General features: G+C 37.3%; 1 protein-coding gene across 1 annotated transcript in view; it reads left to right on the top strand.

The window, feature by feature from the left end:
- The first annotated feature begins 3,701 nt into the window (after positions 1 to 3,701).
- The window catches only part of ST18 (ST18 C2H2C-type zinc finger transcription factor), a 116,113-nt gene continuing 95,504 nt past the window's right edge, over positions 3,702 to 24,310 (top strand). The window contains 1 exon segment of the mRNA XM_030553082.1: positions 3,702 to 3,762. The gene's annotated coding sequence lies outside the window, so the exon portion shown is untranslated.

Genomic DNA, 24,310 nt, shown 5'->3' with positions numbered 1-24,310 from the left:
TACCACAATATAATCCTCGTTCTTGTAGGTAGAGGCTCCCTTTGTTTCTTACCAAATCCAGAGACAAACTAGTTATACATGTTTGAAGATGAAGATGACTGCTATCGTGCACAGTTCTTTTTTCAGTGCTTTTGGAAAAAGCAGTCTTTTCATCTTTGAGACTTCCCTCTACCTTTCCTAAATGACCTGTTTGGGCCTAATTCTGCCCCTTTTTAACTCACTTTTGTACAGCTATTAATTTTAGTTTATGCAAAATTGGATCCTTGTGTGTTTCAATTTCAAATTCTTCTAACTTTGAAGTAGTAATATTCTCACTGTAGGAATGTTCATCGGTATTACTTTCAGTTAGTCTGCAACCAAATGTGGCTCTCTGATTTATATTCAGTAAAGACATCATATCTTTGCAACTTCAGCATCATACCTTGGATTTTAAATGGTGCTAACAACAATGGAGTTTTGAACAATTTTTCAAGTAACTTCTGATCAGTTTCTAAATTTGGAATCTTTTCTCTTCCATGTATTTTTTAGTGAATCTTAAGAAGCTCAGACACAGTTTCTAGCATCTCCTTTTCAGTCTGAGTGTACCTTCTTTCTGCCTCCTTTACTGATATTAAACCACAGAGAACCTGACACAATTTCCACTCCATGGGGAGGAATTAGTAGTAGTATTGAAGGATGTAGGAGGGGCATGGCCTCGTAATCCTAAAGATCAGAAACAACAGGAAGGAAAACCATTTGCCTTGTTTCTCCCACTGAGGTTTACCTGTGATATAACAGTGTCAGAATATTTCTGATAAAATGAGCAGCAATGAAATAGTGAACGCTGTGGTGATATAGACCAAAATTATCAATTGTATCTCCAGAGAGATAAATGAGGGCAGTTCACACCTGCCTGAGAGCTACTGATAGCCTTAGATAACCTAGTCATAGTGATCTATATATTCATCCCCTTCAAAGTTTAATTATGGCAACGCACAATGCTAGAAAATAAAAATGAAAAAGCCATGAGGAATAAGTAATACAAATAATTAAGTACACATCACTCCCATAATACTCTCAGTATGCTGACTCTCTGGCCAATGCCAGATCTATGTTAAGGTTCTAATCATAACCCTCAAAATTTTCCAAAGCTCTGGGCCGTGGCTATCACAGTGACCATCTACATCCTTCAGGTATTCTGAAGCTGACAAGCCCAGAGTGGCTCTCACAGGGACAAAGAGCAGAAATTGTTCTGTTGGAGGCCCTCAGCTTTGGAATTCACAGGAAATCAGAAGGAACTTAGATATTGCCACCTTGACAGGAACATGCACTTTGGAAAAGCCTTCCCACAATAACAACATCAGAAGAGTGTCTGGCAGCACTGCCCTGGGAAATGAGTAACTACTAATTCCACTAGCAGTGTGAGGGAGAGGTGCAGAAGGTAGCCCTGTAGCTTGGACTGTATTTTAGATAATTTTGTTATTACTCAGCAACCCTGGGGATGGCTGCACTATGAGCAGCAAGATACTTTTTCTGGTTGTGGACCTGGTAAGACAGCATTAAATCATTTCATGTTCCTAAGACTTTCACAACCATCAAGACCAATTCATTTGTTGTTTTTATGAAACATTTAAAACCTGGAAGCCTCTAGGTGTTACCCAGGTCAGAATTTCCCTGTGCTAGCCACTGTATAAATATGCAGTAAATGACAGCCTCTGCACCATAGATTGTATAGTAATTATTGATAGACAATAGAAATGTCCTTGTATTTTTAAATGAAAGCTTAGCTTAGCTTAACTTCTATAGAAACTGCTGGACTCTCAGAGAAGTGCTGGTACAGAGTAGTAGCTCACATTGAGCCTTGACAAAAGAGATAGAGGTTCCACAGGGAAATAACTCAGGCTCTACCCTAGGCATTCCATGTCATCTGTAAGGAGAGTCATCCCCACTGTATAACTCCCCAGCCTCCCCATACACCCAGCAGCATGACGCCGTAAGGAGCTGTGCTGCCATTGACTATCTCCCCTGTGGCTGGACATTTAGCCTTTCATCAAAGGTATGTAAAAACCATGTCTGCCATGCAGAAATCTGCTGGTGTGAAAGGGGAAGACGCTCCTCAGCTCCTTGTTCTGAGTTGGCCCTGATCACCCAAAGTGCTGGTACAGAGGGGCTTCAGTAGGCTGCCAGGATGAACATAAGAATGGACATACTGGATCAGACCAAAGGTCCATCTAGCCCAGTATCCTGTCTTCCAACAGTGGCCAATGCCAGGTGCCCCAGAAGAATGAACAGAACAGGTAATCCTCAAGTGATCCATCTCCTGTCGCCCACTAGCGATAGAGCATGCTATGGAGCCATCATTCCCCAGAGCATTTCCATCCTATTTTACTCTAATGTGTTCCCCCTCTGCTGTAGAAGGCAACAGAGGATGCTTTGTTTTTAAAGAACCCCAGAAAAAGGCCATGTAGGTTTTCTTTGGCATTAAACATTTTATTTTGAGCTATCGTGTCTTTATACGCATGCTTAGAAAGGTGAAACAAAAGACTCCAGTTGTACTGTTTACACGGGAGGGGGTGAACGGTGTTTGTTTTTAGTATAATGGTAACTTCCATTCTTTTATGTTAAAATATGAAAGGTAAATAGCAAATTGTGGTATCTAATTCCATCTCCATGATTAGAATTTTCACTACTGCACTCATAAAAGACATAATTTGTAACATTTTAAAAAAAAAAGGCCAAATGGTAAACCCCTAGAGAGACATTCACAACCTAAAGAGAGTCTGGTGCTGGTGTTTGATAGTGACAGATAGTAATGGAAATACAGTACTTACCACTCTGAGCTAAGAGACAGTTATGTGTGCAACTCACATTGAGACCATTGCAGAATATAGCTTCCTCCAGCCCTACCCAGAAGTGTGGCCGCCTTTGTAATTTTAATTGGTCTGTGTTTGTGGAGTGGGGCTTCTATTTACTTATGGCTTGGGGCTAGTGTTTACCAAGCCTGGTGGAGGCCAAGTGACATATCACTGAAGCTTAGTTCCTGCAAGCTCTCCTGCTATATCTTGAGGCACTTTTCTTTTCAGTATCTGTGCCTGTCTAATTCGTGAGCTTCTGTGAAGCAAGCACAGGAGGGTACAAGACCTACAGGGAGGAATTACACCTAATTACTCAAATAATTGCTAGGCTGTTGCCTTCTTAGTCACTGAAAATAATTTCCAGGTCCCTGGCTTTTATAGATAGTCTTCTAGAGGCAGGAGGACACAGCCCCCTTTTTAACTCAGCCCATTCACTCACAAAATCAGAACACTCGAGCCTGCAAAATTAATAAGCACCACTTCCATTACATATATTTTAGGTTGTTGTTGCCGTGGCGATAAAGTCAGGGACATTGAATCTCCTCTGTTGAGCCATTGTTATCATCCCTGGCCATCTGCTGCAGAGGAGTGATATTCCATCTCATTTGCATGATGACTGATATATGGGAGGTTTGGAAGGACATATGCCACAGCAATCATGTGATGAAAATTAAAGTGAAAGTTTTGGGCCCAGAGCCGAAAAAAATCTGTGTATGCGCATGAGGCTGTTGATGTGCAAATGTGAATCATATTGAGAAGGTTTGAATAGGGAGGTGTGACGTAAAGAGGGGACACAAACGCAGGTGCTTATCTCTAGGCAGTCAAAGGCTCTGGATGTCATATCATGGGAACTACCTTTCAAAGACACAGCTTTAGAGTACAGTTCAGCACACAAGGGAGGAGAAACATATAAGTTTTGAAAACAAAAGTAAGTTTAACAACTTTTTCATACTATTCTGAACACATTGATGTTTAAGCAAGTTGTACTATTAGCAACTTTCTGTCTCTTTATGCCTTGTGTTGTTTTGCAAAAAGCAGAAAACCAAAATCTGTATATCAGTATTGAAAGCTAGAGATTTATATCAAGAAGTTTTTTATTGTGTCATGTTTAATGTTCTGTGCAAACTTTTTTGTGTGTACTCAAATGACACTAATGTTGTTTTTTCACAATGCATGCTTGATCATTATCTTAAATGCTATTTAGAACCTCAATTAAAAAATAGCCACTTGTAACTGTTTTGAGAAAGCTTTCTGAATAAAATGTCATGGTGTAATTGCATTTATACTGCCTCAGTAAAGCTTTTGTTCATATACATTTTAGAATTGTGTAAATTTGCAGCTCTGTTTATTTGATATGATGAAATGATCACAAGGATACTTTTTTTCTTTTGAAAAGTTAGTGAACTTAAATACTACCATTGCAAAAAAAAAAAAATCCAAGAGGAACTAGCATGATTCAATAGATGAGGATTTCATAACAGTTACCTATGAAAAGCAAAAGATGTTCCTTATGCTATTTTTGAAAGGTTCAAACCGGGCATAATGTTTACAAAATTAAAATAGCTGGTGGCTGCATTTAATGCCATTATTCTAACTGAAAAAGAATCTCCCTAAAGCATGATATTTGGGTCCTTTGAAATCTTGAGGCTTCAGATGGTAAATTGAATGCTTCTGATGAGAAAAGCTAATATTGTATATTTTATTATTAATGTCTGTGTCAGGGAAATCTTTAGAAAGTTAAATGTCAGTAATATCAGGCAAAGTTGAAGAATGAAATGGATCTTCTGGGACAACATTTTGCAGGCTGATTTGTGTGAAATAGCATTTGATGCTAGAGACAGTCTTCATAACACTTTGAACAGCAGTAGCTCTGTCTGTCTCTGACTTTCTTTTGTCTTAAACAAAGCACTTAGTTCAGATGTTCGTCTTCCTACATATGTAAATAATAAGACTATCCTCTGCAGCTTTTTCATCTAATGGTTAATGAAAGCTCAAAACTGAGGCTTTAATCTGAAACTATAGAGGGGGTAAACTTCTGCAGCTATTTATGTTTTAAAGTGCAAAAGAACATTTGAATATTTTATTAGTACTGGTGTTAGGGAAATGAGTTATGTTAATTGTCAAGATCTGTAATCTTTGGTTTGGCTTCATTTGTTTGTTTGTTTGTATGGGGGGTTGCGGTTTTTTTGTAATTATTGGAGAAAATTGCAGCATTTAGGATGAAACCTTTGATTCTGACAATCATAATATCTTTCTGCTAACAAATAATTTAGGTTCAGAGTGAAGAATTTCTAAATGTAGACTGTGCCTCATAACTTCCTAGTTTACAGCATGTTATATTTACTTGTAAATATTGTCCATGTATTATAGTACTTTCATGCCTGCAGGCTAAGATTACCAGTCTTCCTTTTTTCCCTCCTCCTTCTAAATATTCAATTACTCAATGGTAATTATTATTATGTGGCCTTCTTGGCTTACTGCATTATTAGATTAATATAGATTTCTTGTGCCAAATTAGCGGAAATCACTGTTGTACACAACAGCGAATCACTTTTTGTTTTAGTTTTATTTACTTTGTTGAATAGACAGGGGGACTCTGAGATCATGAGTTTTTAATCTTTGAAACTTTGCTATAATGCATCTTTGAAAGCAGATTTTTTTTTATCTTCTCTAGCATTTCTTAATAAATGAAATCTTTTGCAAAATTCTAATTTAGGTTTTTAAAAGTCTACAAATAGAGGCCTTCCACTATGTAATAGCATTTTGAATCCCCTGGTCTTTGAATTATTGGTGCAGAGATCTGTAACAAATATAAGAAAAATAAAAAGAAAGAAAAGCAACATCATATGGAGCTGTCCATGGTACCTTAATCTATTACTGATATTTAAAGTTACTTTTACCAAAATGCAGCACTTACTGTAGAGTTCTGAGATGCCACAACTATTTGCTACAGTTATTTCAAAAACAAACAACTCTTTTGATGAAAAAGTTAAAATTAATATATAAAAGTATATATCAAAAACTTATTTTAGGGACTTCGGTCATATTGTCTAATAAATGGAAGGCAGTACAAACACTTTTACAGATCAGTAACCTTAAGAAATTATTGATTTATTGTGGTTTTAAATATCTGAACTTGCTAAAGTTAGAATAGTTCTTAAACTTTTTAATCATACAAATCTTTAATTCTGAATTAATCTCTGATTACAATATAAATGGTTCCTATGGTAGGGTGCAATGTTAAAAACAAACAAACAAACAAACAACCCTTGATTACTCTTGAAATTAATTCTTGTCCTTATATGACCTGCAGTATGTGGTTACAAAGCTGTAGAAATCCAAACGATCATATTTGTTTGATATGAAAAAAAAAAGTTAAATTGAAAGTTTAACATCATGAAATTCAAAATCCCAAGCGGTATATAAACATTAAAAGAAACTTTGGACTGCTAATCCTAGGAAATGAGTTTTATGGATTGAATTCAACAAGGCTTCAGAAATGGTTCCATCTGCTGCCTAGCAGCTGGTGAAAGGATAAATTTAATTCATTAATTCATTTGGAAAAAAGGATCCAAGTAGTAAAGACTTCATTGCTCATAATACTCATAGGTGGAAATCAAAACTGAAATTTAGTTCAGTTGATCATCTTTTGATAATGAGCAATATTTTCTACACTGTTTTTGTAATGATCTTGACCATGCAGTTGACACTCTGCTGGTTTTATTCTATGAAACAATATTTATATTAAAAGCTCCAGTATGGAATTAAAACATAGTTCTCTTTCTTGGTAAAGTATTCTGTGGTTTCAAAGATAAAGTAGGTTTAATATAGGTTTAAGAGCCTGAAATAATTCAATGAAAAAATACCAGTATGTTTTATGTTTATTTGTAATTCCTCTCCCAGTGGGAATAATACAAATCAAGTTATCTTTATTATTCAATGTTATCATTAGATAAACAGCATCAAAATTCAGAGATCAGAAGTCACCCCAAAGCAAGCACAAGAGGACATTTCTTCCCCCTTCTCTTCTTTTTCAGTTAAAACTGTGGTCTTTGTTTCCCTTCCTCTATCTCCTTTCCCCCTCACTATCTTTACCCAATAAATATTTAAAAGTTAAACAGAAGTAATGATGGGGGAAGAATCCTTTCTGTTAATAACTGTGGCACGAGAAGGAGAGGTGTCCAGGGCCCAAAAGGCAGAATTAAATTAATGCTGAAAAAACATTTTCAAATTTAAGTCCAAATGTTAAATATAAAATAGTCTGAACCATTATAATCTCCAGGATACAATTAATTTGTAAACAAGCTTGATCTTTTCTAATTTAAATCCAAGCTGGGATTGCAAAGTTATCTAACCTCTTATACTCTCAAGTATAAGAACTGGTTTTCGACAAGGTGCCTCCTCACCTTTCACCAGGCACACAGTAAGTGTTCTCATTACTTGCTGCTTGATGCATAACTGGGATAAACTTTACATGTGAAACCCAGTTAAAATATATTCCAGTGCCTGTTTGCTTGGGATGATGATTTCATGAATGATGTTCGGCTTTTCCTATTTCCTCTGTAGCCCATAGCTCACTGTGGTGGGTTTGTTGGATTTACTATAAAGGTTCTGTTCACACCCTGTGGGTTGTGGTGAGAATTAGGATTTATGCATTTACTTCTACTGTTGCATTGTTTATACAGCTTTGGTTTAGTTTTGATTTCCCCCCCCCCTTTTTTTTTGTGCCTTTGAGGCTCTTCCACAGTGTCAGCTGCTGACTGATAGTAGGAGAACGGCCTCGTGGTGTGAATGAAAGGGACCTAGCGGTTGGTAAACAGAGATAAGGAATAAATAGAGCACAGGCAAAAGGAGATAGTTCTGTGGGAGCCCAGATTGCCGCCAGTCTGTTCAAGTGAGATGCAGTGCCTGTCCTTTTCCCAGATTAAATTAGTGTGCAAAATCTCCAGTGACCTCCTCCCCTTCTTCCCATACTCTTTAGCCAAGCTGAACAGCCTCTGCTGTAAAGTATTCATTTTATCCAGGGACTAGTTGGACAATAGAACTCTCCCTGATACTTATGGACAGCTGTCGTCATTCAGAGGGCTTTTCAGCATTTCATTTTTCATAGGAGTTAAAAGGGGTTTTACCTTGTAACTGAAGAGAGGGCAGACATGCAAGGATGCCAGCTCTGAGGTTGCCTGCAATAAATAAATAAATAACCCCCCCACACCGGCTACAGGATGTATATTTTGTGGCTGCTGCTGCTATTTAGAGGGCTTTAACTGTGATAACATGATTACACTGAAGCATGAACTGCATGGAGAAATTAACAAGCATAGACAGCAGTACAGTACTCCCAAAGTTTTCTAAATTAAAGGTCACCAGTGTGAACCTTAGTGAGTGTCCCCTTCCTTTCTTTCCCCTGGTTTTTGCTTAAATCTGCTGCCACTTTACTACCTGCAACTAACTCCCAGGAAATAATAAACCCGCGTGAGATATCTCTATGGTCCCATTTATTTTTTAGTGATTTACTGCAAATATATTCAGCATTTGACTGATTAAATAGACCTTCGGCAACCTTGAGGGTCACTGTGCAGAGTATGTACATAGAAAATGCATCAGCCCATTGTACCCTGGCAGCTAATGAGATTGGTCGTTAAGTAAATGACACAAAGCCTACAAAAAAAGCTTAGCAGCTCACTAGAGTATCACAGAGTGTCCCTGCACACCACACAACGACACAAACAGTGGACTAACCTAGCCCACCCCTGCTTTATTCTACATCACTGCTTCCCTGATGTCAGCGTGAGAGGCAGAACAAAGGCTAAAAGGCACACGGTAAGTCAGTCTGACAATTATGCCCTAGGGAGAAAGTAGAGCAAATCTTTGCCTAACCATGGGGTTGAAAGTCCGTTTCTAAACAAGTAGGTCACAGTGAAGGGATTTTTTTTTCTTTTTGTATCACTTCAGGAAGTGGAGAAAAATGTCTCTGAAATCAGTGATGGTTTTAGTCGCTCTGTCTTTGTCATCTTACAAAAGTTTTTGAATTCCAAAAGTAACATGGAACAGAATGTTCAGTGAACTTGATGTTGTGGGTTAGGATGTGATGGGAGAAATGATTCTGTGACAGAATTGCCACACTATAAGCACTACCCCAAATGGACATTCAGATCTGATCAACTTTACAGACACAAACTTTCTTTTTCCCTCTCTGTAAAAATCTGTGTAATAGAAATGCGTAGGTATGAATGCATACATATTCCAATCTACTGGCAAAAGATTTACAGTCCTCAATAAATGGTAGAACCATGTATACTGGCAGAAAGCTGTTAAATATTTAATTTTTTCAGAGAGAGTCCTCAGAATTTAAATGCTGCTGTTTGTCTCGTACTTGTTTTTTACTTAAGCTGAAATTAAAGAAAGAGTTAAAGATCTGTTGCTAAATACTCATTTTGTTGGTACATACAGCAGAAAATCTAGATGATAACCTGTATAGTAACATTTGCTAGTATGTATATCCCTTGATGAAATTTGCACTATCAATGTTTAGGCTTAATAGTCCACGACTCTTTATATTCCTGGAAAATGGCAACAGGAAGTTGCCAGAAAATCTTGTGTGCATTGTTAAAATGATTTCTGTCTACTTTAGACTTTGTATGTTCTGGGCATATATAAGGGCAAGATAGCATAATATTATTACAAGATGCTTGTGTGAATTAAGTAACCTTTTATTCTGAAATACTCTAATATGTAGAAAAATGCCTTTTACTAACATTTCCCCCTTTACAAGCAGTTAACATAATGTAATTAGGAGTCATCCAGTACTACAGTGGATTTTATTTTTAATTCTGAGAGTTATTAAATTTGGGGAAACAGTTGTCAATGGATGCTATAAAGACATGTCGGAGTAATCTGTTCATTTAGTTAAAACTCTTTCTACTCCACAGACGTCAGCTCACTAAGACATAACACTTACCCAGAGATATTCTCTGGGAGAATAGCAATATTATCATAGCTAACATAAACTAAGACAAAAATATGACATTACCATTTATACATATATGTAATCTGCATATACAAAGACCACATACAATTATACAATATTTATAGTATGTTAAGAATCATTGCATGTTAAGTTGTAGTTGATGTCAACTATTCAAATATAGCTTTCACATCTTTATGTGTCTTCTTAGAAAATTTGGGGAGATGAGTAAGGAGGGGTGTGAACAAGCTTAAGTCAGTATAATTCTGTTTAATTTTTTTAAACCATATGCTAGTAGGTGTTTGTATCTCAGCAACATGTTTTCCATATGTTATCCCAGAAAACATGGAAAATGCAGTAGTCAGACAAGAAGCTTGCTTTCTAAGCTAAGTGTTATAACATGTAGCTAGCTAGTAATTGTTATGTCAGCAGAGAATTGGTAAGCGAAAGGGTTCTAATGCAGTTCTACTTTGAACTTTGCTAATTGATATTAAGCGTATAACTCATTGTGCCTGATGATGTTTGAGTTCTTCAAGTTCAGGTGCAGCACTATCAGCTTTAAAAGAGAACATAGCCCTATCATGCGATCATCAGGCTATTTTTATACCTGTGTCAACAAGGGTAAAAGGTATTGAGTACTGTTGCCTCCACAGATTTCTGAGCAGGCCTTTATGGAAATTATCCTTACAAAATACAAGTGTGTGGCCTAGTGAGTTCACAAAAGCAATGCATACAGTGTAGCGATATTACTATGAAGGTAATAATAGATTAATAAAATAGTCTAAGCTATACCATTTTAAAATTTTATAAACTTTCCATGGTTCCATTCTTTTTCCCTAAGTTTTCAGGTGTTTTTCTATATCTAGAGTGGTAGATAAACAAAAGTTGATTCTTATACACCAGTTAAAGTTGGCCACCCAGTCCTCATATTCTTATGTAATATATGAGCGTTTTTAAATACTAATAAGATACCACAAGTTTTTGACCTATACATTGTCCTAGATCACCATGTGCAACTCCAATTTACATCACTTGGAGTTTTATTTATGGATTTGAGATGCTGTATGACCTTACATATTTGATTTGACTCTTCTAACTTAAGTCTTTCTGTGACTTTAATTCTTGAAGCTAATAATTCCAAAACACCTCATATTCCTGATTAGCTGAGCCTCTCCAAGGTCAATTACTGAGAATCTTCTCTCAGGGTTAGATCTGTCACATCAACCTGTATTATGACATAAAATGTATCAAATAACATGCATTGTAAACTTTATGTCCTAATAGACCAAGATCTGATTCTGGGCCAAAGTTTGATTGTGGTTACACTGATGTAGGTCAGAAGTAACTGCATTTACATCAGCTGATCAACTTTGGATTTATACCTATGTAACTGAGATCAGAATCTCATTTCATGTGCATATAGTTCATGCACTTATAGTTGTAGATTATTGTAAACTTTGTATAGGCACAGACAGTGCTGCTGAATTTTAATAATCTTGAATAATTTAAGACCAAAGATCCTGTTTATTTAATTTTGAGGGTTTTTTCCCCTCTTAACTTTCTTTAGCACCTAAATAAATCATCTTTGAAGCAAAATTGATCTCAATTGCTCTGTTAATAAGTCTCTCATTCTTGCTCATAAAAGTGTATGTGTCTTTCTAAAGTTAACTTTCTGCTAACATTTTAAATTACAAATCTCTACATTACATGGATTGATAATCTTTCTGTGAAACTTGCTCTGTGATCATAACTTGGCTTGCTAATTCTCAAGTGGGTAACTACTTATGAAGGCCCTTTCCCTGCAAGCATTTACACGCATTCTTAACTTTACACATGCAAGTGGTCCCATTGAAGTCAATGGGGCTGCTTACTGGAATAAAATTAAGCATTTGTGTAAGAGTTTGGAGCATCAGGGCATTATTAATTTGTTTAATAGATATTGAGAACATCTGTTAGGCAATTTTTTGTGTTTATATACCTACATAAGCATTCCCCTCCATCAAGGAGTTTTAATTTTGAGCCATTTATTTGTCCTCCTATACATGGAGAAAACAAGTTTTTAAAACTTTTTTTCAAAATGTCAGATATTGTGAAGACCTAAGGTTCTACTTTATTCCTAATTTGCAAGGAGTTTCCACCGGTAACTTTCATTAGTGATAGTAAGAGTCACCTATGTAAAACCGTCATCTATCAAAAAGTAAATGGACCCCCCCATCGGGGCACATGTACGGCAACTGGATTGGCACAACAAAATGGTAATGGCTCCAAAGGCACTGCTATGGACTATCAGGTCAATAATCCTTATGCTAAGAAGGATTTACATGATACAGAGTAATGGCTCTGTCATCCCTCAAGTCAAAAATCCACTTTTTAAAAAGCATCAAAATACTGTTTTGGACTCTCACCATCGGAGATACTATGGTATTGAATAAAATAACGTATGTTCTCAAAATACATATTTAGCCTGTTAAAAATCTGTATTTAAAATATTCAAATACATACATCTCAATCAAAATATATTATGTGATTTTAGGACACTAGAATATCCTTGATGTAGACTGTTTTTCTCTCACAGGTAAAAAAAAAATTACACTTTATAATCTTGTGAACTTTTCTCCCTTTGTTATGTCAGAAGTTGAAAGACATTTGCAAACAAGAATGTTGTGTTTAAGTAATGTTTTATGATATAATCCAGAAATAGTCAATTTAACTCACTTCTTTGTGCTTGGTTTTTAATTTTAGTGTAGTTTGACTTTCTACCATTAGTTCAGACTTAAGTGTGAATTCCTATTTTTGTTGTTTTGTCACGATTTTACATACATATTCCAGATCCTGTTACATAAATCAGTTGCAAGATAACTGTGGTAAGTGAAATCTGAGATTATGATATATATTTTAACTTACCCTATTATGCATCATACAACTTCACATGACAAAAAAGGGTTAACAATTTTTCCATAGTGTGGAGAAAATATTATACTGCCCAGCAATGTAACTTAATCAGCCTGGCTAAATTAGAACACAAACTATAGCGATCCATGAAATCCTAAACTGAATGGAGTATCCGAGCGATATAAACTACTGGTATGGGTATTTTGTTTTTCTAACATATTGGATGAATTCAGTACAAAACATTTTCATTGTGTCTCTAAAATTTTAGAGTAGTAGGTGTCATTTTGAAATACTGGTCTAAGAGGGAATCATCCTAAATATAAATGCCAGACGTGCCATGAACAAAATGAAGCTGAACACATGAATCTGTCTGAACAACAGCAATACTTGGTCAAAAGGAATAAAATCATAATACTAAAGTGGGTGGTCAAGCTATTTTATGGAGGGCTCTCCCCATTATTTGTGTAAGAGGCAGCAGTGTCTACAAAAAGGGTTAAAGAAAATGCATTCTGTTGCATCTGCTTACTAAATCCCTTACTTTAGTAGAAATTCAAATTTTGTAAAGATTATTCGTTTTATTGATGCATATAATTATAATCACAAGCCATCTGCTGATTTGGCAGGCATGGTTAAAATTCTCTAACTCTCATAACCTTTCAAGTACAGTGCCCTTGGGACTCTATTTCACTTTTATATTTTGGAAAACATGTAGGGACAAACAAGCGAGGTCATCTGCCGAAAGTCAGACCTGTAAAAAATTAAAGACTAGAGATCGTGGAGGTTACTGCTGTTTTTAATAGTAAAGTATTTTCTGGTTTTGTTTCTGACTTCAGGAGGGATTATATTGGTTTCCATCGTGCACTTTGGGAATTTGAATTTTTTCTAGGGATTAAAGCTCTGTCCTCTTACTGTTGGGACCTGGCTTCCAGGTCTAAACTAGAAGAACAAATATTGTTCGGTTTGGTTGTCACAAGTGAATTAAACAGATTGACCTTGGCCTTCTTTTTTTTTTAAACAAAACTCATTAAATTTTTGTTTGAATATGTTTTGTAGAGAACTTTTTTGGAACTTGATGATATTTGTGTTTCACGGGGCAGCCTCTGTTGCATATTTAGCATTAAACTTGCCTTTCACCACACAGATGAAAAGCACATTTTAATTTTGAGGGCTGCACACACTAACAGATAAAACAGGTGCCTAAGACACTTTGCCACAGCCATTCTGAAACACATACCTATATTTATTATTAGCCTCCCTTAGGCAACAGATCAGGCACTGATGTAAACTCTTGTTTTTATTTTGGCAGTAACAAACATGCTTTCTTTTTTTCTTGCATGGTTCAGCATGTTTAGCACTCCTGTGCCATGCTTGACCTTTGGCTTACTTGCTAGGTATCATGCCCTCTGGCTCCTTCCAACAGGAAACCTCAACAAGAGAAAAGGGAGTGTCTAGGAGACACTTAATCTGTAATTATACTGAAATGAGTGGATTTTGCCAGAATGTCGCAGGACAGCACCGAAGTTATGGAAGAGGTGAGACAGCACATTGACAGGCACGGGTGCATTAGGGAGGCTTGGAAAATCTTGGAGCAGATGGGAGGGCTAAGGGGCTGTTCATTATTATTACAGGAACCTGGATGTCTAAGTCAGGCAAATTGTCCATCCTTTGCACTGCCTTCCTTATTGCTGCATTGCCATATTTCTCACAGGAGCAAAGGATGCAAACCTCCCTTCTGATTAATTAGTATATCTGAAGACCTACATACAGCATGCATATTGCATTACTTCTTTTAGAGGTTTGAGTCTCACCCCATACCCTCATTATGGCAAACAGGAGGGAAATGAACATGTTTGAAAATGTCTTCACTGCTGAAACTAGGGAAACAGGCCGAGAGCGGCTCTGGTTTATTTCACAACCAATTAAGTATGACATCTGTTGAAACTCAGGAAATAAGTCTCCCTCCCCCCTGTTCATATACTTACTTAAGCTGTCTTTGAATATGGTGAATCTTAATATCAAGACTTTATTTCTCAAGATCCACCAACTAACTGAATGAGATTGAAAAGGGTTCTTTGAGTGTGATTGCAGAACCCCACTTCTGCAAACACAAATTGTGTGATTGATTGTGGAAATGCTTCTTTGTATACAAAGTTACCAAACTTGATTGAGCAAATGCAGGTCTGTGGTACACAACACAGGCATTTTTGGATGCTATAACATTTTATGGGATCTCACTTTTTCTTTTTATTTTCTGAAACCTTGCATCAACCTGAACACACTGGAGAAAACAAACCAAGTGCTAGTAAGGATAGCAAGAAATGTTTAAAATACAGCAGGATTGTCATTGGTTCCGTCAGTGTTCCCGAATAGACAGCACTCCATAATCACACAATCAATGCACTCAGCTCATCACAAATAGTGAATCTAAACTTGAACAAGCCAACCATGAAGGTAGAATTGCTGTAATTCAGGTTAATAGAGAAGTACTTCTCATACATCAGAAGTGAGCTCACATGAAAAAGCTTACACTCATAAGCAAAACTCTTATTCCCTTTCTAAAATATTTTCCAGTACAAGAATTAAAAATAGGGCATTTTAGTTAATAATAATAGGAGATATATATCTATCTCCCAGAACTGGAAGGGACCTTGAAAGGGCATCGAGTCCAGCCTCCTGCCTTTACTAGCAGGACCAAGTACTGATTTTTTCCCCAGATTCTTAAGTGGCCCCTTTGAGGATTGAACTCACAAGCCTGGATTTAGCAGGCCAATGCTCAAACCACTGAGCTATCAAGAGGCACTATCTCATGGAATATTTGCAAATGAATTTACATCTGCCCTGATTAATCTTAAATACTCTGTACTGCTGCTTTGTCATTTGGGTATTCTGTCTCCTTGGGCAGCTCTATTGAGTTAATCTTGTACTACCCTTTCTAATATACAAAGTTAAGAAACCTTTACTCGGTCCCCATTTGTATGAAATCATGGTCCTCTTCTTCAAGGCCACCCACATCTAACTCATCTTTTCCTTTACACCAGTGACTCCTTCTTCTAGTTAGCCCTTTTTATTAACTCTCTCCTCTCTTCTCTGAGATGTCTATGCTGCTACTTCATTAGCTCTCGAGAATAATCTCCTTCCCTCACTGATTTTCTATCCCTATTTTAAAATGCTGCTCAAAATCCACCTCCTAAAAACTGTAAGCTGTTGACCCAGTAATATAGCTATTGGTATTGGCGTCTCCTGTGCAGTCTACCTCTAGGAAGACCTTGCCTCCCATAACTATTCTAAACACATTACATTTGTCCATATTTCTTGTCCCTACAGATTCTCACCTCTTGTTGCAATTTCATGCAAGTAAGGGCGGCATGGATGATGTATTACAAACGTGAGTCAAAAGTCTCCTTTCTCGCACACATAGTACTGTTGAACTTGGGTATGTGCACATCTCTCATCAATATGGGTAGGGATCAGGATACCAAAGCTGAGTATTCCTGGAAGTGTCTGAGAGGAGAATTTTGCCCTTAAGCTTTATTGTATCCTCTGGAGTGTATGGGGGTTAAGCCCTTGTTCTGTGTTTGGAAAGTAGAATTTTTTCCCCAGGATGTTCCTTGCCCTGTAATTAGATAATAAAAGATAAAGAAAACTACCAACTGATTAACTGTTTCAGATTCAGATTGATACATGGTAGAAAAAGCTACATGAAATCAGATGTGTTGCTCAAACTGATAAACTCCAGATCTAACATCAGTGGGCAGGATGTTCTCAAGAAAGGACCCTCAGATCTGGAATTCATTTCTCCTTTTGGTCTGAAAGCCTCATGTTATGGAACTTCAGGGAATGGTACAATTTTAATCTCTTTTCTCCAGCTCTTACCTGGTAGGTGGGGTGGATTGGAGAGAGGGACTGGTATACAATTTTCTTTGGCTGTTTTTTTTTTATGTATCTGACATTATAGAAGTCATGTATGTTGTTGCACTCCAAGACTTCAGTCACTGAGAACGTTATATGAATTAAAAATATATATTTGTAAAGTTGGAGTGTATTTATCCTCTTAAAATATTTAATGTCTTGAGGATTATATAGTGTTTCTTATGTTTAAAATATTTTATGATTTCAATTTTCTTGTGAATATTTGTATTTAAAGTTATAGGGACAGTTTCTCAGAAAGGATATGGGCACTTTGCACCACTCAGGCAAGGCAAAATGACTAGATATTGGCTGTAAAAGTCCAGCTGAGAACCCCTCCAAGGAGGAGAGTGGAGCAGTGCTCCACTACCCCACGCTGACCCTCTGCTGCCATGTGGTCCCCATGGGATTGTGTGCAATTGATGTAACTTGGAGCAGCTGTTCACCTGCCCTAACTAACATGATGTCCATGGCTGGCCCAGATTGGCCCTAAGAATCAGGGAGCCATAACCAGGCCCCTGGTACTCCATTACCCTTTCCTGGCTCTTACTCTTAGTGGTGTATTTTATGAAGCATCTAGGATTTCTGTGTCTCCTGTAACACATAGATGTGTCTGAGGATTAAGATCAAGACCAACATGTTACTAAAAAGGGTGCTCAGAATTGTGGCTGTGCAAAATCCAGTTTGTACAATTTCAGTGAACACAAACCAACAGATTCACTTCTTCCTTGTCAAAGTAAAATTCCAAGTGAATTACAACTGAATCTTAGCAAAATATACTAGCTTACCGACAAAATCAGCAAGTTTCATGACCACTTTCCTCATGATAGAATTTCCCCTTCATTTTTCCTTTCAGTGGTTGCCATTAAAAAGTTATTTTTTATATAGTGCCCAAAGAATGTTAAACTATTGGCCAACTATTTTAAAATGATGTTTAAAAGTAACTAGCTTTTATCTACAACACTATGGGAATTATGTATATTATAATAGTATAATAATAATAATAAATGTAAATATTCCCTATATTTATTTATTATAGGGATTAAATACTGTTATGCTGCAGTAACACTAATCTTTTCAAATGATAAATGTTAAAGTAAAAATCCAAGTGAATTACAAGTGAATCTTAGCAAAATATTGTAGTTTCTTGACAAAACCAACAAGTTTCATGACCGCCTTCTCACAATAGACCTTTCCCTCATTTATCTTTTCAGTGGTTGCCATTAAAAATGTGCTCACAGCAGCATATATGTGGTGAGAACTTGTCTGGTTGCCAGAGGAAAAGGGGTATTTACTCCTTTTAAAAGGCCCTTCTCCCTATAGCAGGTAGATGAGGGGATGGGGGAAAGTTTACAGAATAGGACAAGGGAAAAAGAGAAGAGCATGAAGCAGTCAGGCTAGGTCAGGAGAGAGTCACTGCCCTTCCTGATGACCAGAACAGTGGGGGATATTTATATTCTGTGCATTCATTTAAAAGTCCTCTCTTACTGTGATTGAGCAGGCAGCACCCACGCCCGCCCACCCACAAAATTTGCAACAGGACCAGGTTTCCTCTTGAACCACTGTGGACATTATGCTAGTTACCCCTTTATGGGGTGGGAAGGAATTTCTCCATCACTGCCAAATTAGCCAATTCAGGGTGGGGATTTTTGCCTTCCCCGCAGCTGATTTGGGACTTGGTGAGGCAGAGCAGGTGGTTTAGACTATAATGTCACAGCTTAGTGTATACAACTCATAGCAGACATCCAGTGCAGGTTTTCAGTATGGAAAGGATATGGTTATTAGATAAAATGAATTTGAACAGGGTTTGAAGGCAAGCATCTCTTAAGGGAGCTGCAGAAGGGGAGGCGGACAGGAGGGCGCCTATATTTGGAACGGTGGGGAGCTGATCCCCTCACTCCTTTTCCAGCCCCCTTTCACGTCCTGTGAGGGAAAAGCAGCAGGAGAGCTGGTGGGGGATTACGTGGAAATGATTAAGGGAAGGAAGATGACCTGCACTGTACAATTTATTGTTGGGTCCTTCCAGATATTTCAGGTGAATAAAGTGGCAGCCTAATTAACCCACATCCATTGCCTCCTGTCCTCCTCCTGACGTGACCAGCCAAGTTGCTTTTCATGTAGTGACCAGAGTATGTTCGACTAATGTCTATTTTCAAATGCAGTTTAAAAGTAAGCAGCATTTGTCTATAACTCAATAGGAGTTATATAAATAATAATACTACAATATTTCCCATATTTACTTATTTAGTATAGGGAATAATACTATAATGCTGCAGTAACTAATCATTTTCAAATGGTAAATGTGAACATTTTAAAGGCAACTATGGGCCAGTGTGTGTCCTTCAAAACTTAACATTTCCCCCCATTTTTATGGTGATTTTTGGTATTCCTCATTCTTAGAATGTAGAAATATCATAATTAGACTGGTAATATTTAGAGGGCAAAGAGTAAATAAAACATTTGAACTTGAACCATGAAGGTGACTTCACGGTTTTTATACCCAAAGCCGTCAGGGGAAGTATCTGGCATGCTTCCTACCTTTTGCATTTCCAAGGTGGGAGCCAGCAAGAGGGCACAGCTTCAGCCTGAGAACAAACTGTCTTCCAGCACCCTGGTCCATTGACAATATGAGGAGAAACAGTCCTCCTGCTTCAGATAGAACACCAGTGAATCTTACTATAGTCTGTGTCCCAAGTTAACCATATTGCACCACAGGAATGATTGGAAGTTGAACTGAAAACGCCATTCTTTTTTCCTACGTAGCCTGAAGTTTCTCAGGATAGGGGGAAAAGGCCAACTCATCTCTTAGAAGATTTCTAAGGATAAAGAAGGGTAATACAAGATATGTTGGAAAGAGGAAGAATGTGTGTGAGGGTCCATTGGGGTTGCAAGACAGACTAGAAAGTTTGTTGGATGAAGGAAATAGTGTAGGGAAGGAGGACCCTGGGCCAACGTGAGTGATCTGAGGTTTCTGTGAGTCTTTCAGCTTGGTTAGTGAGCTTCTAAGAATTTCATTTTCACATTAAAATCCAAAACTGTGTGAGAATTTCTTCTAATGCATGAATCAATCAATCAATAAACAAACAAACAAATGGATTTTGAATGCCTTTAACTGTACATTTCCTGGTCCTTTGCTGCCTGGACTCACTGAGCTTCTGGGAGCAATGGGGAAATGAGTGTCTCATATTGGTCAACAGTGAGTGCTCTCATCAAATTAAAGTGTGGTTCTGCTGTTCCTGGTGACTCTCTAAAAGTGGTGTCTTGAAGTCTTTGTTTATTGTTGCCTCAACAGTTTCCAGATCAAATTTGTTTAGTTTCTAAATGCCATCCCTGCAAAACCTGGAACGGGAAAATCTTTCTGTTTTGCACTGTCACAAGTAATAAATTTCCAGCACACCATATTCTGACCCTAGTTACATCTTGTCACCCTCATTGTCTTCAGTGGGGTTGCACAAGTATAACACAGGAAATAATTTGGTCCAAAAGGTATGTTAACAGTTCTGTTGAAGATGCAGCAGCCAGAGCTCTTTTATAGTTGTGTTGAGTTTCCAGTGTGAACAGAATAAAAAGCTGTAAAAACTTACTTTTGTCACTGAAATCAACAAATATGATTCCGACTACACATGGAGCAGGTCAATAGAATCAGACTTTTTTTTAGAATTTAACCATAGTTTAAGGACGCTGACAGCTTATAAATATTGGTTGAAACTTGGTCCCACTGAAGTCAATGGCAAAATTCTCATTAACTTTAGTGAGCCTTACATAGTCTTACTCAGTCCCTAGGAGTGAGGTTAAAAGAAGAGAAAATTGGATCTCCCAGGTTCTAGTACAGATACAGAAGATGACCCTATTCTCCCAAGGTAAAACATGTTTACTTGTTTCTGGAGTTTTTAATGGCATGACAATATCATAAAAAGATTATTTAAAGCTTAGATTTTGTCACAATAGTAAAATAAACTATTTCCCTAACATAGTATTGCATCCAGTATTGTCTGCGCTGCTAGTTAATGATATTTTACAAGGAGTTTTACCACTTAACACACCAGTATGTTTTAAATAAACTTTCTTACTCAAAGTACATGGAGGACATACCAGATAGATGTAGATGTCTGGACTCCTCAAAATAAAGTGCTATATTAGTAATAAAAAAAATCCCCTGCATGTTGCTTAGTTTGGGTAGCTTGATTTTTCAGGCCTGTTGATTAATCCAATGACCTTGGGAAAAACATTACTGCTTTCTGAATAACAGATATTTTCATGAAAAGAGATATGAAAATGAAAGGAGTTTCAGGTTGTTGTTTTTTTAAAAAACTGCTGTGCAAAATCTTAGCACAACAAACATCACCAGTATGTAAACAGAGCTCTAGCTACTGTGTTTGTCCACAACTAGAGCTACAGATGAACACAGTGTAGTTGTGTGATGACAGGAACAGCTGACTCATTAGTAGGGAGCAGTGAAAGGTAATTAACCCTGGGAAAAGTACAGCTGCCATGCGAGCTGTTCCTTTCTGTAGGATCTGATTAGAAATTAGTGTTAAACCACTGATTCTTTTTAAAAAAAGGTCATTGATAATTCACTTTCATTCTCAGGTGTGGCCCCTAAAAGGGGCCTAGAATGATCCCTAATGCACAAAAGGTTTTCAGTCTTAGAAAGGATGTTCAGAGATCGGTATACACCCATTTGGCTGTTGCTGGAGGGGTTTTTTTTAATTATAAATATTTCCCTTCTTTGATTGTTGTGAGGACAGTCTCAAAAATCTGTAGACAATGCATAGAAATATATGGCATATACAATTTAAGGTAGAGAATAGTTATTTCACATAAGGCAGGTATTGGATACACTGTTGAATGTTGTTATCATTTAACTGAGGCCTGGCCTAGACTTAAAAGTTAGACTGATATAGCTACATTGGTCAAGAATGTGAAAAATCCACACCCCTGTGCTGACCTAACCCACAGTGTAGAGGCAGCTCTGTCAACAGAGAATATTTCTGTCACTATAGCTACCATCATTCAGGGAGGTAGTGTTTCTACGCTGACAGAAAACCCCCTTCCATCATTGTAGGCTGCACCACTATAGGATTATGCCAACATAGCTATGATGACATCGCTATGCTGATATAGTCTTCGTAATGTAGACCTACCCTGAGTATGTATTTCTTTTTGCGTTAGAAAATGTTTCTGATCAATGACAATGCAGACAGCCCAAAAAGAAATTTCCCTTTCATTAGAATGAGTAAATAAAGATTAAATAAAAGGGAATATTCGCTGCATAAAAAAGCCAGAAGCTCCTTCATTTTTCTGCTAATATTTGAGGATTTGGAGTGCCAACAGAAGAGACAGAACCCTTGATTTCATGTGGGAACTAAAGGACAGGACAGGCTACGGTAACATATTCAGACTCATGATTCAGGATTCAGGCCTTATCAAAAGTAATATAACTATCAGCTAAAGTCATACGCATGCTATGGACATTTTCAGAAGTACCACATTTGGGTGTGTGTTTATGACATTTCAGGAGTTTATAACCATCTTAAATTCTAAACTCTTCAAGGCAGGAGTTCCGTTTTCATATACACATGTGGCTGGCACCTAGCACCATGTGAGTGCTGTCAGAATATAAACAATAGGAATATGAACTACTGAAGTCAATGGAAGTTTTATCCTTCACCTCTGTGAACCCAGGATTTCACCAGTGAATCTCAATGTAAACTGTATAGAATCACAACTATTGATAACACAAACAAAATAACATTTGAAACATATATTTGATCTCCTAGATAGTCATATTCTGTGTAAATGACCTGAATGTTCCATAACAGAATGACTGTTGAAGTGTTATTAATTTACTAATAGGATATAATAGTTACAGTAGGTAAGTTTCTAAAGCACCCTTTTTTTTTACATTCTGTATCAAGGTTAAGCTTAGAATTGTGTTTAATCTTTTCTTACTCTACGAGTGTGTCTATCACACTCGTATCAGCCAAAACTGTTCCCTTTAGAAGTTGTTTAAATGCCATTTAGTGTTTACTGTGTCTATATCATATGTGAATTCACACTTACAAAAAAAAGTACACATGCTTGTTGTCATGTTTTCATCAATGAGAGAAAAAGCATCCAAATCAGAAAGGACTAAGTATATTTGCTGAGAGAATGATTTACACCTAATATTAAAGCATTTAAGCCATTAACACAACAGACTTTTATAGGACACGTGTCCAGGTGTATGGATATTGAAACAATCTCCTGATTTTGCGAAAAATATGGCAGATAAAGGACCAGCAACATCTTTCAAATTACCTTGCCATACATCATTTGTTCCTTAGTCTCCATTCTTCTTGGAAATATTGTTTTTCACATTTTTTCTTGGGAAAAGTTTGAAGAGAAAGAAAAACCATTTTTTTGGAAAAAAAAACCCTAAATAATATACTAGTTAGGTAGCAGCATGTGTCTCAGAGGAAGCTGGAGTATTGAAGTGCTGGTAAACTAAATGAATGCTGATAATAATACTTAGCACTTTTTATAACATGCTTCATCCATAGCTGCAAAATGCACTTTACAAAGTAGGATAAGCATCATTGTTCTTATTTTTAGTGGAAGGTTAAATGACTGACCAAGGTCACAAAATACATCAGTGTCAGAGGCAGGAATGACATTTTCCTCAAGCCCCATCCACTTCAAGGTGCCTCTTTTGTATATGATGGTCCTGGTACAGATTTTTGCCCTGCTCCTGTAGCACCAAGGGGTCAATTTATCCAGCCTCCTGAGGGAAAGGGCAATCCCAAGGTGGAATAAAGCTGCTGTAGTGGTTTTATATGAACCTTCTCCTGGCTCCTGGCATAGGAAAAGGAGAGAATGGTCAGAATGTTGCTGCACACCAACGATCCCTGGTTGCTAGAATGGATCCTTAAACATATAAGTTGCTGGGCAAAACCATAAAGACTTACTCACACTCTGGGCCTGTGCTGAACATATCTTGGCCACATGAGGGAATCCAGCCTGATAAATCTCTTCAATGCTTTGGCGTCAGGCAAGCAAAGCCCTGTTCAGTTCTCATGTATGCATGGTCTTTCTTGCTCCATTTTTCAAGTTTTTTCTCTGTTGCTCACCGTGGTTCCGGGAACCTACGGTTAGTGCAATAGTGCAAGCAAGTCTAATTGTCTTTAGTAGTTTGGGTCATTGAAGTCTCTTAGGCTGTGACAGACTGTACTTCACATGACACTCCTGAAGTTAATGAACATGTGTGATTTGCATGTTGAAGGATGGCACACTTCTTCCTTTTGTGTGACTTTCCCCACTCCTTAGAATGCGTCTGTCATGCCTAATGAAGAGAGAGGCCGCTGAAGAAGATGAATGCATCTGAACACTGAGTGGTGTTTGTCTCTTTCTAAATTATAACTTGTATTTTAGATTCATTGTACCATTTGGCTCCATGTCTGAAAATGAACAAAAGACAATAATTAAATAAGTCAATGAGCTGCAGTTCCTTATACTGTATCAGGAGGTTCTTTATACCAATTCTAGCTGTAAAATTACTCCCCCAAAATCTGGTTAAGACAGCCAGAAACCACAGGCAAGAAAAGTAGTAACAGAGATTAAAACTTTAAATATTTGAGAAGTGATGATCATTCTGACAGAGTCTAATCTGCTCTAACCCATTTTTAAGAGCTCAGTGCTACACAAAATTCCCCTGGGAGTCAACTAAGTCCCATCT

Source organism: Gopherus evgoodei, chromosome 2, assembly GCF_007399415.2.
Source record: "Gopherus evgoodei ecotype Sinaloan lineage chromosome 2, rGopEvg1_v1.p, whole genome shotgun sequence".
In the NCBI taxonomy this organism is placed as follows: domain Eukaryota; kingdom Metazoa; phylum Chordata; order Testudines; family Testudinidae; genus Gopherus; species Gopherus evgoodei.
This window is presented reverse-complemented; position numbering and strand designations above follow the sequence as displayed.